A 17,728-nucleotide genomic window follows, 5' to 3' on the forward strand; every position below is an offset into this window, starting at 1 on the left:
ACACAACAGTAAATGTCATGCTCTTCTAGTCCATCTACCATATCTCTCTTCGAAAGACTTCCATGGTAATACGACTATAAAACAGAAAAGAAAACTCTTCCGATACCTCTCGACGGCTTCTTTATGGTCGTTCCTGTTGCCAGGATGAGCACAAGGCCCATTTTTAATAACAAACTTATACTCAACAGGTTAAGGAATTGGAACCGTATTCCCTTTCGTTCAAAATTATTCAAGTGTTTAATTACTATGAAGAAAACATAATAATATATTCTCAACAATTCATTAAAACTTGAAAATTTTCGGCTTTCGCCTTGAACTTAGGACCGACTAACTCGTGATCAACCACTGTTCACACGAAACCCTTCTCCATTTCAGTCCTCCAAGGTCTCATTCGATTATTTGCTACTACCACCAAGATCTGTACCAATGGCGGCTCCATGCAGGCTTACGCCAAACACTTCTAAGCACACCATTGTACCCTCCTACTCACTAAAGTTTCAAAATTTATAATCCAACCGAAATTGTATTATAAATCATGTACTTTAGCGGTAATGTATAGGTATACAACTTAAGCGCCATCCATTTTAAGGGCTAGTTGCTTCGGCAGGTGAGTTGTTACACACTCCTTAGCGGATTACGACTTCCATGTCCACCGTCCTGCTGTTTTAAGCAACCAACGCCTTTCATGGTATCTGCATGAGTTGTTAATTTGGGCACCGTAACATTACGTTTGGTTCATCCCACAGCGCCAGTTCTGCTTACCAAAAGTGGCCCACTGGGCACATTATATCATAACCTCAACCTTCATATCAAGAAAGGTTAGGTTCTTACCCATTTAAAGTTTGAGAATAGGTTAAGGTCGTTTCGACCCTAAGGCCTCTAATCATTCGCTTTACCAGATAAGATTATTTTACATAATATTTAAATGCACCACCTATCCTGAGGGAAACTTCGGAGGGAACCAGCTACTAGATGGTTCGATTGGTCTTTCGCCCCTATACTCAATTCTGACAATCGATTTGCACGTCAGAACTGTTTCGGTCTTCCATCAGGGTTTCCCCTGACTTCAACCTGATCAAGTATAGTTCACCATCTTTCGGGTCACAGCGTATATGATCAAGGTACGCTCCAGTTAGATGTATAAATAATAATTAATTATCATTATACATAACGATATGGAACGCCCCGGGATTGAATTAATAGTGAAATATTTCACTAAAAATTAATCCCATTATATAAAAGTTAAGTTAATTTCGCCATTAGGTTTAATATAACCCAATGTCTTGCACATATGTTAGACTCCTTGGTCCGTGTTTCAAGACGGGTCCCGAAGGTATCCTGAATCTTTCGCATTGTTAATCATATAAATGCATAAAATTAATATTAAAATCAATGATAATAATATTATTGTAAAATTCAAAAGAATTTAAGCATTATATATGTAAAATCTATCAACACTTTATCAAATCATCAGTATTTATTCTATGTTAATAAGCTAAAAGCAAATTAATTTGAATAAACTTAACACCAATGATCTTTTGATAAATATTTTATTATGTTAATAGATTACAATGTCCTTATTTGAAAAAAATGCACACTATTACTATAATATTATAAATATCAGAGTTATAATGATGAATTTTTCATAATGGATATTCAGGTTCATCGGGCTTAACCTGCATCTCACATTTGCCATATTGACAAAGTGACTTAGTGCTGAACTATTTTCTTTTCGCTCGCCGCTACTAAGAAAATCCTTGTTAGTTTCTTTTCCTCCCCTCATTCTTCTTCTTCTTGACTGGCGTAGACACCGCTTACGCGGTTATAGCCGAGTCCAAAACAGCGCACCACGCATCTCTCCTTCTGGCAGTTTGGCGCCAATTGGTTATTCCAAGCGAAGCCAGGTCCCTCTCCACCTGGTCCTTCCATCGGAGTGGAGGTCTCCCTCTTCCTCTGCTTCCACCAGCCGGTACTGTATCGAATACTTTCAGAGCTGGAGCACCTTCATCCATTCGAACAACATGTCCTAGCCAGCGTAGCCGCTGTTTTTTTATTCGCTGGACTATGTCTATGTCGTCGAATAACACATACAGCTCATCGTTCCATCGTCTGCGGTATTCGCCGTTGCCAATTCTTAAGGGACCATAAATATTCCGCAAAACCTTTCTCTCGAAAACTCCTAGTGCCGTCTCATCGGATGTTGACATCGTCCACGCTTCTGCACCGTAAAGTAGGACGGGAATGATGAGAGACTTGTAGAGTTTGGTTTTTGTTCGTCGAGAGAGGACTTTACTTTTCAATTGCCTACTTAGTCCATAGTAGCACCTGTTGGCAAGAGTGATTCTGCGTTGGATTTCCAGGCTGACATTGTTATTGCTGTTAATGCTGGTTCCCAGGTAGACGAAATTATCTACAACTTCAAAGTTATGACTGTCAACAGTGACGTGGGAGCCAAGACGCGAATGCGCTGACTGTTTGTTTGACGACAGGAGATATTTCGTCTTGTCCTCGTTCACCACCAGACCCATACGCCTCGCTTCCTTATCCAGTCTGGAGAAAGCAGAACTAACGGCGCGGGTGTTGTTTCCAATGATATCGATATCATCGGCGTACGCCAGTAGCTGTACACTCTTATAGAAGATTGTACCTTCTCTGTTTAGCTCTGCAGCTCGTATTATTTTCTCCAGCATCAGGTTAAAGAAATCACACGAGAGTGAGTCACCTTGTCTGAAACCTCGTCTGGTATCGAACGGCTCGGAGAGGTCCTTCCCGATCCTGACGGAGCTTTTGGTGTTGCTCAACGTCAGCTTACACAGCCGTATTAGTTTTGCGGGGATACCAAATTCAGACATCGCGGCATAAAGGCATCTCCTTTTCGTGCTGTCGAAAGCAGCTTTAAAGTCGACAAAGAGATGGTGTGTGTCGATCCTATTTTCACGGGTCTTCTCCAAAATTTGGCGCATGGTGAATATCTGGTCCGTTGTTGATTTTCCAGGTCTAAAGTCACACTGATAAGGTCCAATCAGTTTGTTGACGGTGGGCTTTAGTCTTTCACACAATACGCTCTACAGAACCTTATACGCGATGTTGAGGAGGCTTATCCCACGGTAATTGGCGCAAATTGTGGGGTCTCCCTTTTTGTGTATTGGGCAGAGTACACTGAGATTCCAATCGTCAGGCATGCTTTCTTCCGACCATATTCTGCAAAGAAGCTGATGCAAGCACCTTATCAGCTCTTCGCCGCCGTATTTGAATAGCTCGGCCGGTAATCCATCGGCACCCGCCGCCTTATTGTTCTTCAAGCGGGTAATTGCTATTCGAATTTCTTCACGGTCGGGCAATGGAACATCTGCTCCATCGTCGTCGATTGGGGAATCGGGTTCGCCATCTCCTGGTGTTGTACTTTCACAGCCATTCAGCAGGCTGGAGAAGTGTTCCCTCCACAAACTCAGTATACTCTGGTCATCAATAACTAGATCACCTCTGGGGGTCCTACAGGAGTGTGCTCCGGTCTTGAAACCTTCAGTTAGTCGCCGGATCTTTTCGTAAAATTTTCGAGCATTACCCCTGTCGGCCACCTTGTCAAGCTCTTCATACTCACGCATTTCGGCCTCTTTCTTTTTTTGTCTGCAAATGCGTCTCGCTTCCCTCTTCAGCTCTCGGTATCTTTCCCATCCCGCTCGTGTTGCGGTCGATCGCAACATTGCGAGGTAGGCAGTCTGTTTTCTCTCCACTGCGAGACGACAATCCTCATCATACCAGCTGTTTTTTTGACTTTTCCGAAAACCAATGGTTTCGGTTGCAGCTGTACGTAAGGAGTTTGATATGCCGTCCCACAGCTCCCTTATACCGAGATGCTGATGAGTGCTCTCAGAGAGCAGGAGTGCAAGTCGAGTAGAAAATCGTTCGGCTGTCGGTTGTGATTGCAGCTTCTCGATGTCGAACCTTCCTTGTGTTTGTTGACGTGTACGCTTTTCTACACAGAGGCGGGTGCGTATCTTAGCTGCTACAAGATAGTGGTCCGAGTCGATGTTGGGACCACGAAGCGTACGCACATCAAAAACACTGGAGACATGTCGTCCATCTATCACAACATGATCGATCTGGTTGCGAGTGATTCGATCCGGGGACAGCCAAGTAGCTTGATGTATTTTCTTATGCTGGAATCTAGTACTACAGACGACCATATTTCGGGCCCCGGCGAAGTCGATCAGCCTCAGACCGTTTGGTGATGTTTCGTCATGGAGGCTGAATTTTCCGACTGTTGTGCCAAAGACACCTTCTTTACCCACCCTGGCGTTAAAATCGCCAAGCACGATTTTGACATCGTGGCGGGGCCAGCGCTCATAGATGCGTTCTAGGCGCTCATAGAAAGCATCTTTGGTCGCATCGTCCTTCTCTTCCGTTGGGGCGTGGGCGCAAATCAGCGATATGTTGAAGAACCTCGCTTTGATGCGGATTGTGGCAAGACGTTCATCCACCGGGGTGAATGCCAGGACTCGGCGACGTAGTCTCTCTCCCACCACAAATCCAACACCGAATTTGCGCTCCTTTATATGGCCGCTGTAGTAGATGTCACAAGGACCCACCTTCTTCCGTCCTTGTCCCGTCCATCGCACTTCTTGGACGGCGGTGATGTCAGCCTTTAGTTGTATGAGGACATCAACCAGCTGGGCAGAGGCGCCTTCCCAATTAAGAGTCCGGACATTCCAGGTGCATGCCCTCAAATCATGATCCTTAGTACGTTTGCAGGGGTCGTCATCAAAAGGGGGGTTTCTCATCCGAGGCTCGGTGTTTGTTTTCATTGGGGAGATTTTTTTATGTGGTGGATCCCAAGCCCTACGCACAACCGCACAAGCGGGCTTCGCCTTCTCACTTTAGCTCGCCTCCAAACGGATGTCTGTTAGCTACCCAGGGGATACTTGGTCTAAAACCGGAAGTCGTGAGCTGCTTGAGTCATATGCAAAAGAATCGTTCCTGGCCACTCCCAAGTGAATGGCAATCAGAAACTTTCCTCACTTGCGTGAACTTCTACATATGACCCCATCCCCCTGCGTGAACTTCTACATATGACCCCATCCCCCAAATACAAATAACATTGGCATCACATATATCCATTGTCGTTTATAAATAAAATTTATAAACTTTAAATGGTTTAGAGAAGCCATACAATGCAATTGCCCCATATTTATCATTGCAGTCCAGCACGGATACGACCTTGGACCACTGTTCGCTCGAACAAGTATTGTACCATTGGTCCGTACCTGCGGTTCCTCTCGTACTACGCAGGAATGCTGTCGCAATAACAATTGTCATTAGTAGGGTAAAACTAACCTGTCTCACGACGGTCTAAACCCAGCTCACGTTCCCTTGAATGGGTGAACAATCCAACGCTTGGTGAATTTTGCTTCACAATGATAGGAAGAGCCGACATCGAAGGATCAAAAAGCGACGTCGCTATGAACGCTTGGCCGCCACAAGCCAGTTATCCCTGTGGTAACTTTTCTGACACCTCTTGTTAAAAACTCTTTAAACCAAAAGGATCGATAGGCCGAGCTTTTGCTGTCTCTGTCTTTTGCTGTGTACTGAACACCGAGATCAAGTCAGCATTTGCCCTTTTGCTCTATGTGTGGTTTCTGTCCGCACTGAGCTGGCCTTGGGACACCTCCGTTATTATTTGAGAGATGTACCGCCCCAGTCAAACTCCCCACCTGGCAATGTCCTTGAATTGGATCATACCTGAGTGTTGGAGTTATACCAAATTTTAGTTATAACAATAACACCGAAATGCTATCATTTCATTAAAATATGTTTACAATTATATAACAAACTCGTGGTACTTTGATCAAGAAGCTTGCATCAAAACCCAATACCATAAGATATATAAATATACCCATATAATGGCTAAGCAATGATACACGTTCCACTTAATCAAGTAAGTAAGGAAACAATAAGAGTAGTGGTATTTCATTGTTGATACATAACCGAAATTATATATCTCCCACTTATGCTACACCTCTTATGTCTCCTTACACTGCCAGACTAGAGTCAAGCTCAACAGGGTCTCTTTCCCCGTTAATTATTCCAAGCCCGTTCCCTTGGCTGTGGTTTCGCTAGACAGTAGATAGGGACATCTAAAGCCAATATTAACGTGAGTTCCTGCCGATGACGGCCTAACCTCACGGTGCTCAAAAGCACAGCGGATCAAATCAATGCGATGATCAGCGCCCCGAAAAATGCAATGCATTATTCAGTACCAATTGGCGTGTGGAATGGACACACTAACCACCTTGGTGGGGTTCGAGGCCTATCTAAAACCTCTGCCGTACTTTGGGTCCGGCACCCGGTTGCAATGCAACTCCACATTGAGTGACAAATATCACTCTCCCCGCATTCGGGTATTAAACCACAACCACCACGATACTCCCCGAGGGGCCAGTCCGCACGAGTAGGTTGGAGCGAACACCAAAGGCTCCTACTCCCCGTGGTACCAGAATTAAGTCTCCGGTCAGACCTCGTAGCCAAAAAACTACTACCAGTTGAGCTTCCATACTGCTCTGGACTGGTGACCAGGGGTTGGACCCCATTCTCTCATCCAATACACACACAATACACACACCATTCACACAAAGAGACTATACTTAGTTTCCAGCTAATTGTCTTCGCCGCTTAAACACCTCACGCGCAAACACACCAAATAATTCTAATCGTTCGGCATCCCAACTAGTGGAGATCACACCACTAACATCTAACCGTCCATCAGTCCAACTAATCCCCATACCCCCAAGGTCCCTAATGTCCGAGTACATCGGGCATTCAGCAATAACATGCACCCAATCCTCAACACGCGCCCCACACATACATTCCATTCCATCAGAGAGGTGCCTCTGATGCGAAAAAGCATTCAAAGGCCCATGCCCCGTAAATAGGAAACCCAGACTCAGACAGAATCTGAAATCTGGGTTTTCCCCAACAAACCCAACATCCCGAATGTACTCATAAGTCACACGACCGTAAGGACTATTATCCCAACGGTCTTGATACCTACTCCTAACCCTGTCATCTAGAAGCCTCTTGCTTCCTAGATATCCCAACCTCTCCACATCATGGTCAGAAATCCATTCATTCCGCAGCAATAACACACTCAAACCCCTCCTCAACCTGAAAGAAACAGCACGCTGTAAAACAATCAGGTCAAGAGGGGGCACACCCAATAAAACCTGCAACGCATCCGTAGAAACGGTGCGACATACAGGCAAACAGGCAAGCATCATGCAACGCTGTATAGAAAGAAGTTTTCGACGACCCGAAACCATCGTAGCCACCTTCCACCATATAGGAGATCCATAAGTGGCACAGGCCACAAACAAACCTCGATATATGGGGCGAACAGCACGACGCCCGAGACCCCAATCACTCCGTAAAACGCGCCTGACACTACCAACAATCGCCTGCAGCCGCCGCTTCACATTCACTAAGTGTGGAGTAAAACACATTCTTTCACTCATGGTCAACCCCAGATATTTGACTTGCGTCACATACCTGATGCTGACCCCATTCACACGGACAACCGGTGGACGACCCGGTGACAGTCTACCCTTTAAGAGCATTGTCACCGTTTTATCCATCGATATGTCAACCCCCACACCCACACCTCAATTATGAGCAATCTCCAACAATTGCCCTCCTACCCTTTCAATCTCAGACCTCGAACAGCCTTCGACCAAAAGAAGTAGGTCATCCGCATACGCACAACACCTGCAGAGTGGTTCAAGCTGCCCAAGCAATGAGTCCATCATGAGGTTCCAAATATATGGACCACAGATGGATCCCTGCGGGCAGCCACGAACCACTCCAATCTCCACACTCCCATTCATACTAGCGATAGAGGCTTTCCTGTCCGAAAAGAAGCTCCGCCAGAGACTAATTTCCGAACAGTTAAGTTCCTCTAGCCGTTGAATCACTCGATCCCAGATTACGTAATCAAACGCCTCCTTGAAGTCAACAAATATGCCAAGGACATATTTGTTGGTATTCTCCCTCACAGCATTCTGAACATACATCCAGGCATCTTCTACACTGCGTCCTTTCCTGAACCCATACTGCCTATTCGACCTCAAATTCCGCGTTAGCTCCAGAAGCCGTTCCACCATAAATCTTTCCAGCACTTTTCCAAGCACTGGAAGGAGACTGATGCCCCGATAAGAACGAGGATCACTCCTGATCTTATCAGGTGACTTCAGGAGACGAACAACCATAGCACTTTTCCACTCACGTGGAAAATATCCCTCACAAATGCACTTATCGTAAATGACCTCCAAGTATTCCGGAATGAACTTCCACAAGCATTTGCACATCTCTCCGTTCAGACCATCAAAACCTGGAGACCGTTTAGACCTGACCAGGCCAAATGCATATCCCAGCTCCCCATCATCTAATGGAGGAACAGGTACCTCATGTGCATGGGGTGCCTGAACCTCAGCCCTGGGAAAGAACGCTCCTAACAGAACCCCAGCACACTCTCTCCACGTTGATAACACAGTGTCACCAACACGAAGAGAGGTGATATCCTCCCTCTTACGACCCCTGCAGATCTTATAGACCTGACCCCAGGGGTCATCCCTATTGTCATTCACAAAACTCCTCCACTCTTCTTCTTTAATTTTCACAATCATATCTTTATATTCATTCATCGCACAACTAAAATCATACCTAATCTGGGACAGCCTATCAGAATTGAACCGCCGAGCACGTTGAAACTTTCGTCTCAACCGCCGGACAGTCCTCCTCTTCAAGGTTAACTCATGCGTCCACCACTTAATTTTTCTAACCCTAAAACTTCCACACTTCCTGAGCAATCTGTCATTCACACCCCACACCAACTCACACAGCCGAGCAATTTGCTCATCCACCTCCAGATCATCAAACACTCTAAGCGGTATTTCTAACACCGCTTCCCTTACACTCTGTCCATATCGGTTCCAGTCAATACCAGAGGTACGCCATCGCCGCAATGGACTCACACACACCAAAGGAGGGGAACGAGGAGCAACCACAATTTGGATCAAATTATGATCACTCAGACCCCACCCTCCTCTAACCTCCCACATAAAATCAAACACTCTACTTGCTGCCTCATTCATAAGCGTCACGTCAATATCACTCACAGCCCTAGGCCCTTCAAACGTATACATATCACTCTGCTCATTCAGAATGTGAAGGCCCTTAGCCAACACCCATTCATTCATTACCTCGCCTCGAACGTGGCTTTGATATCCAGACGAATGTCTGGATACCTTACTAAACCACATCGAGGACGAGGCATTCGCATCCAACCCTAGGACTAATGGGCTACCACTCGCCAGAAGTAGTAATTTATCCATATAGCCCAGGTAGGGCTCTAGGGGCTCGCTAAATTTGTAATACAAACTAGCGACAATCATTCTACCGAACTCCCCCTCTATAGACACACACACCCCCTGTTGTGACGAATCCAAGACTACACAATCATAGCCGGAATCATTCACAACTATTGCAGCATTAACCCCAAGGTCCGTAAAGACCCTAAAACCTCCAGGAAGACCCCGAACCACACCATTGGTGGCGTAAGGCTTCCGAAGTAAGGCAATGCCACACCCCCCCTCAATCATACAACCCCCCAACTCACACATAACGGCATACGACCCCTGACAATTAAGCTGAAAAATCCCCCCCATCAGTGTCTGGAGAGGGCACGCTCAACAACGCCACAGTAAATCGGGCAGACAGCTGACATCATAAGATGCCCAGCTGGCCTACCCTTAAATGCACAGTTGCGACAATGGGGGGCATTGCCACAAACGGCAGCTCTATGTCCTTCTTGACCGCACCGCCTACAAACATCTGATTTGGCCCTACACTCAGCCACTCTATGGTCAAAACCCATACACCGGAAGCAGCCAGCAACTGGGCTATCCGGTCGAACCCTGAAGGAGAACCACTTTATGTAGCACCTTCCCGCCTCCAAAAGGAGTAGATAGGGACAGTAGGAATCTCGTTAATCCATTCATGCGCGTCACTAATTAGATGACGAGGCATTTGTCTACCTTAAGAGAGTCATAGTTACTCCTGCCGTTTACCCGCGCTTACTTGAATTTCTTCACTTTGACATTCGGAGCACTGGGCAGAAATCACATTGTGTCAACACCCGTTAGGGCCATCACAATGCTTTGTTTTAATTAGACAGTCGGATTCCCCAAGACCGTGCCAGTTCTGAATTGATTGTTAATTGATAATCGTTATAATTAAATAAGAATATATATCTTGCGATATAATTATTATAAAATTTTAGCAAGAAAGTTCCACAATTGGCTACGTAACTACTATCCGGGGAACAAGAACCGAAATTCTCTATTTACCCAGAACGAGTACATAAACCATGGTATTGCTTCCCAATCAAGCCCGACTATTTCAATCTTCAGAGCCAATCCTTATCCCGAAGTTACGGATCTAATTTGCCGACTTCCCTTACCTACATTATTCTATCGACTAGAGACTCTTCACCTTGGAGACCAGCTGCGGATATTGGTACGGCCTGTTGAGAAGTTTGCGTAACCCCACCATAAATTTTCAAGGTCCGAGGAGAAAATATCGACACAACAGTAAATGTCATGCTCTTCTAGTCCATCTACCATATCTCTCTTCGAAAGACTTCCATGGTAGTACGACTATAAAACAGAAAAGAAAACTCTTCCGATACCTCTCGACGGCTTCTTTATGGTCGTTCCTGTTGCCAGGATGAGCACAAGGCCCATTTTTAATAACAAACGGATACTCAACAGGTTACGGAATTGGAACTGTATTCCCTTTCGTTCAAAATTATTCAAGTGTTTAATTACTATGAAGAAAACATAATATATTCTCAACAATTCATTAAAACTTTTAAAATTTTCGGCTTTCGCCTTGAACTTAGGACCGACTAACTCGTGATCAACCACTGTTCACACGAAACCCTTCTCCACTTCAGTCCTCCAAGGCCTCATTCGATTATTTGCTACTACCACCAAGATCTGTACCAATGGCGGCTCCATGCAGGCTTACGCCAAACACTTCTAAGCACACCATTGCACCCTCCTACTCACTAAAGTTTCAAAATTTATAATCCAACCGAAATTGTATTATAAATCATGTACTTTAGCGGTAATGTATAGGTATACAACTTAAGCGCCATCCATTTTAAGGGCTAGTTGCTTCGGCAGGTGAGTTGTTACACACTCCTTAGCGGATTACGACTTCCATGTCCACCGTCCTGCTGTTTTAAGCAACCAACGCCTTTCATGGTATCTGCATGAGTTGTTAATTTGGGCACCGTAACATTACGTTTGGTTCATCCCACAGCGCCAGTTCTGCTTACCAAAAGTGGCCCACTGGGCACATTATATCATAACCTCAACCTTCATATCAAGAAAGGTGAGGTTCTTACCCATTTAAAGTTTGAGAATAGGTTAAGGTCGTTTCGACCCAAAGGCCTCTAATCATTCGCTTTACCAGATAAGATTATTTTACATAATATTTAAATGCACCAGCTATCCTGAGGGAAACTTCGGAGGGAACCAGCTACTAGATGGTTCGATTGGTCTTTCGCCCCTATACTCAATTCTGACAATCGATTTGCACGTCAGAACTGTTTCGGTCTTCCATCAGGGTTTCCCCTGACTTCAACCTGATCAAGTATAGTTCACCATCTTTCGGGTCACAGCATATATGCTCAAGGTACGCTCCAGTTAGATGTATAAATAATAATAAATTATCATTATACATAACTATATGGAACGCCCCGGGATTGAATTAATAGTAAAATATTTCACTAAAAATTAATCCCATTATATAAAAGTTAAGTTAATTTCGTCATTATGTTTAATATAACCCAATGACTTGCACATATGTTAGACTCCTTGGTCCGTGTTACAAGACGGGTCCCGAAGGTATCCTGAATCTTTCGCATTGTTAATCATATAAATGCATACAATTAATATTAAAATCAATGATAATAATATTATTGTAAAATTCAAAAGAATTTAAGCATTATATATGTAAAATCTATCAACACTTTATCAAATCATCAGTATTTATTCTATGTTAATAAGCTAAAAGCAAATTAATTTGAATAAACTTAACACCAATGATCTTTTGATAAATATTTTATTATGTTAATAGATTACAATGTCCTTATATGAAAAAAATGCACACTATTACTATAATATTATAAATATCACAGTTATAATGATGAATTTTTCATAATGGATATTCAGGCTCATCGGGCTTAACCTCTAAGCAGTTTCACGTACTATTTAACTCTCTATTCAGAGTTCTTTTCATCTTTCCCTCACGGTACTTGTTTACTATCGGTCTCATGGTTATATTTAGTTTTAGATGGAGTTTACCACCCACTTAGTGCTGCACTATCAAGCAATACGACTCTTTGGAAATATCTTTCTAATAATCATTAACGTTATACGGGCCTGGCACCCTCGATGGGTAAATGGCCTCATTTAAGAAGGACTTAAATCGTTAATTTCTCATACTAGATATTAAGATATTCCATACACTGCATCTCACATTTGCCATATAGACAAAGTGACTTAGTGCTGAACTATTTTCTTTTCGCTCGCCGCTACTAAGAAAATCCTTGTTAGTTTCTTTTCCTCCCCTCATTAATATGCTTAAATTCAGGGGGTAGTCCCATATGAGTTGATGTTGTATAAAAATATTTATATTTATTTTATATTTTATCTTTTTGCTATTTTAAAGAAACATACATAATTATTTCTTAACACCAATAATTTTCTTAATAATAAATATTCAATCTTTTCATCCCGGGTACTACTTCATTATAACAACAATATTATTTTCTTGCTTTTTTACATTTAAGGCAATCCTAGAATAAAATAATATTTTATGCTAGACGTTCCTCTAAATGTATATATTATTTGAAATAATATTGAAATTTTATTCTTTTTGGGAATACTAAGATTGTTATCTATATATATACAAAGAAGTTACATTTCCTTGGTAATCTTATAACTCAAGAACCGCCGAATCGATTGACACAAAAATTTTAGAGTTCGTTCCTACCTATAAGGAGGTGGTTTGTGTGAAGTTTGTTTGGAATCGGTGCAGCCGTTCCTGAGTTTGACATTTTTTGTGAGTAAATACACTGTACCAAAATCAAGTATTTTCAATACGATTTATCAATTTTCCATCGTGCTCTCATTGCGAACAGAATATTAATTTGCTGTCATTGGAATTCAGTTGACAGTTTTCTTATGTGCTTTGAGTTCTTTTATATCTTGCTCTCATTTTGAACAAACATACTTTTGGTGAGTGTTAACCATGTGTTTCTTTTTTAATTGTATTTTAATTGCTTCATTTTTATATATATAGTTCAATTGCCAGCGTTACTTAATTTTCACAATTTTAATTTGATCTCATTTTCCGGTGAGTGTTTTCTTTATTTGCACAATTGAGGTTATGTCCAGTGTGAGTGTATGTGAATTCATATTTCCACGCACACCCATTGAAGTTTGAATTAAATGTATAATTTTTTCTAGAAATAATTTTCAATGTATTGCTTTTACATTCAATTAGTTATACACTGTACTGAAAGAATGCCACGTTCAAGACGATTAGCAGACGTTCACGTCAATCAAATGCTACAGCGTTAAATCGAAGATCATAAAGTGAAGAAGATCGTGTTCGACGAAATGAAATGGAAACACAACGACACAGACGGAGAACTTACTTGGATAATAGTGAAGCACCAAGAAACCGTCGTGGGCGTACGTCCGTTTATGATATACGTCAAATGGAACACGCGGCTTTCAATTACGATGCCACCATTGATTACAGCATGTATGCCTACATTGGCCAGATGAATATAGAATGTATAAATTTCAAAGCATTTAAATTCATAAACGAAACGCCTGTGTTGTGCTGGTGGGAAAGTCAAATTACCGGTGCTAGAACTTCCGCCAGAACTTTTGCATTCATTGGTTTTTGGTAATTCGCCAACATCAAAGCATTTCCTCTTAAATATTCAAAAATACAATTCATGCTTTCATATGACATCTTTTGGAGCTACAAATATTATAAAAGATGGATTTATGCCGACGTTTAAGGTGATTTCTTCATGTGGAATTAGCAATATCATTTTTAATTTATGTGCCGTCCCTGTGTTCGATGTTTTTAGAAATTATGATCCGTTATCATCTACATATATTTCTCGACCGTTACAGATTCAAGGTCAAATATACCATAGAGCTGGGTCTTTGCTACCATTACCAGATGGTGATCATAAATTTTTGCAAATATATTTCATTGATGAAGGAGAATCGTGAATTAAATAAGCGCTGTGCAATTTCGACGAATACGAGAAGATCAATCGTGAATGAATTGCAAACATTTTTTCATCAACACAATGAATTGGTGATATTTTTTGAAGTGGCACTGGAACGGATGCCCTCCGATGGCCACAAAATCATAATAAAAGCCGATAAAACACCAATTGGGGAGCACACCAGACGATTCAATGCACCAACGATTGATGAAGTAGCCATTGTTGTGGTTGGCGAACAGTTTCAGTCACGAGACATTGTTTTGTATCGTAGAAATGAGAATTTACAACTTATTTCAGAACTCCATCGCTGTTATGATGCATTGCAATACCCCATTTTGTTTTGGAGAGGGGACGATGGCTATCACATCAACATACCAATGATAAATCCAACAACTGGTACATATACATTTTATTTTGTTTAACACGTTCGCGTTCATTTGAATTTAGCGGGTGGCTGCCAGATAATCACTTAATTTTTCCATACAAAATTGAAGAGCGGGAATTCCCGCTTTTTTTCTACAGGTTAATTTTTTTAAATAGTCTGAACAAATTAGGGAATTCCCGCCATTACCACATGAATTTCCTATGCACTTTTGTCGGGATTTCCCGCATTTTGTTTTATTGAAACTTCCCCTCAACAAACCACAAATTACTGGCACGTTAACTTTGAATGGGGATTCCCCAAATTAAATTTGTTTGAATTGCGGTTGGCCTGTCAGGGATGGTAGTTCACGACTTTACCAACACTAAAAATGTGCAGTGATAAGAAGTGAACCATTTTTGACGGTAGAAAAGCCCTATTCAAATAGCGCGGGAATTCCCGCAATTGTTTTATTGAAGGAAACATGAATGACGGGAATTCCCGCAATTTACGCGAATGTGCTAAATATGATTTACATCTCATTTTCATTCGCTAATTAATTTTTGCAATACAGGTCAGGAATCAACAAAAAAAGTCAGTGCGATGAATTTTTATTCGTACCGATTGATGATTCGCCCTCAAGAAACAAATTTTTTTTTGCGATGCAATCAACTTTCGCATCAATATAGCGTCGATATGTACGCCAAAATTTAAAGTGAGCAATTAAATTTCATCCGTTACAATCAAGCCCGATTAAGATCTGAGGAATACATACATTTGCGTGACGCAATAATCAATGATGTAAATGTGAATGATATCGACCGTTTAACAATTTTACCATCATCATATGTTGGTAGCCCACCTCATATGCATGAATATACGCAAGATGCGATGACATATGTACGAAATTATGGACGACCGGATCTATTCATAACATTTACGTGCAACCCGAAGTGGGTCGATGTGTCTGATTGTTTACTTGATGGTCAGGTGCCAAAAGATCGGCATGACATAACTGCCCGTGTATTCCATCAAAAATTGAAAAAATTAATGGATCTGATTGTCAAACTCCGTGTATTTGGAGAAGTGCGGTGCTTTATGTATACCATAGAGTGGCAAAAAAGAGGCTTACCTCACGCACATATTTTGATTTGGTGCGTAAACAAAATAACCCCTGATATGATTGATACCATCATATCGGCCGAAATTCCAGATCAAACCATCGACTCAGGATTATTCGAAGTTGTCACGAAAAATATGATTCACGGTCCCTGTGGTGATATTAATCGAAATTCACTTTGTATGATTGATGGTAAATGTTCGAAACGTTTTCCAAAGCAATTGATTGCTGAAACAATTACAGGAGATGATGGATATCACAGTATCGTCGACGATCAACTGAAGACAACGGTAAATTAACTGTAATTAAAATTAAAAATCAAGATGTTGAAATCGATAACCGGTGGATAGTTCCGTACTCACCGATGCTGTCAAAAATGTTCAACGCTCACATCAACGTAGAATATTGCAATTCTGTAAAATCAATCAAATATATTTGCAAGTATGTGAATAAGGGCAGCGATATGGCTGTTTTTGGAGTGGCTCCTGAGAATAATCATAACGAAATTTTGCAGTACCAAATGGGGCGCTATATTAGTAAGAATGAGGCTGTATGGCGTATTTTATCGTTTCCAATTCATGACAGACATCCGGTTGTTGTACATTTGGCAGTTCATCTTGAAAACGGCCAACGTGTTTACTACACTGCTGCAAATGCCGAACAAAGAGTAATAGAGCCACCAGTAACTACACTGACAGCTTATTTCCAGTTATGTGAAACTGATGAATTTTCCAGGACTTTGCTATATTCGGAAGTGCCTCACTATTTCACATGGAATGCATCAACAAAAAAATTTCAACGTCGCAAACAAGGCACACCTGTTGATGGTTATCCAGGTATTTTTCGAACAGATGCTTTGGGACGCATTTATACAGTTAGTCCAGCTAATGTTGAATGTTTTTACTTGCGACTTTTGTTGGTGAACATACTTGGACCTCAATCATTCCAACATTTACGAACTGTTAATGGTCAATTGTGCGCAACATACCGTGAAGCATGTCAACACTTGCATTTGCTGGAAGATGATACGCATTGGGATGCTACGCTTCGTGATGCATCAATTGTTTCTCCACCAATTCAAATTCGTATGTTATTTGCGATCATAATATCAACATGTTTTCTATCAAATCCACTGGAATTGTGGAATAAATACAAAGAGTTCATGGCTGAAGACATTTTGATTCGACTTCGACATCGTTCCAATGATCCTGCATTGCTGCTGACATTGGAAATGTATAATGAAGCCTTGATAATGATGGAATATTTGTGCTTTACGATTGCAAATAAGGCATTAGGGCAATTAGAATTGACTCCACCAAATCGTCCAATGCATGATTTATTTGAACGAGAATTGCAACGCGAACTGCAATTCGATCGTAATGAATTGCGTGCGTTCGTACAAACGTATACTCCACAATTAAATGATCAACAAAAATATGTATATGACACAGTGATGCAAACTGTCAATGACAACACTGGTGGATTATATTTTTTGGATGCACCTGGCGGCACTGGAAAAACATTTTTGATTTCATTAATACTGGCAACGATTCGGTCGGAACAAAAAATCGCATTGGCACTTGCTTCTTCCGGAATTGCAGCTACATTACTTGATGGCGGCCGCACAGCACATTCCGCCTTGAAATTGCCATTGAACATGCAAGCAATTGAAACACCAACATGCAATATTTCAAGGAGTTCTGGAAACAAACATCCATTATTTTATGGGACGAATGTCCAATGGCCCATAAAAAATCTTTGGAAGCCTTAAATCCAACATTACAATATTTGAGACGGAGTTTACAGCTGTTTGGCGGTGCATTAATATTGTTATCTGGTGATTTTCGTCAAACGTTGCCTGTTATTCCGAGAT

General features: G+C 41.8%; 1 pseudogene; it reads right to left on the bottom strand.

Annotated features, from left to right (window-relative positions):
* Positions 1 to 5,179: 5,179 nt before the first annotated feature.
* LOC128923383 (large subunit ribosomal RNA) lies at positions 5,180 to 12,738 on the bottom strand (annotated as a pseudogene).
* Positions 12,739 to 17,728: the final 4,990 nt, after the last annotated feature.

Source organism: Zeugodacus cucurbitae, chromosome X (genome assembly GCF_028554725.1).
Source record: "Zeugodacus cucurbitae isolate PBARC_wt_2022May chromosome X, idZeuCucr1.2, whole genome shotgun sequence".
NCBI lineage: Eukaryota > Metazoa > Arthropoda > Insecta > Diptera > Tephritidae > Zeugodacus > Zeugodacus cucurbitae.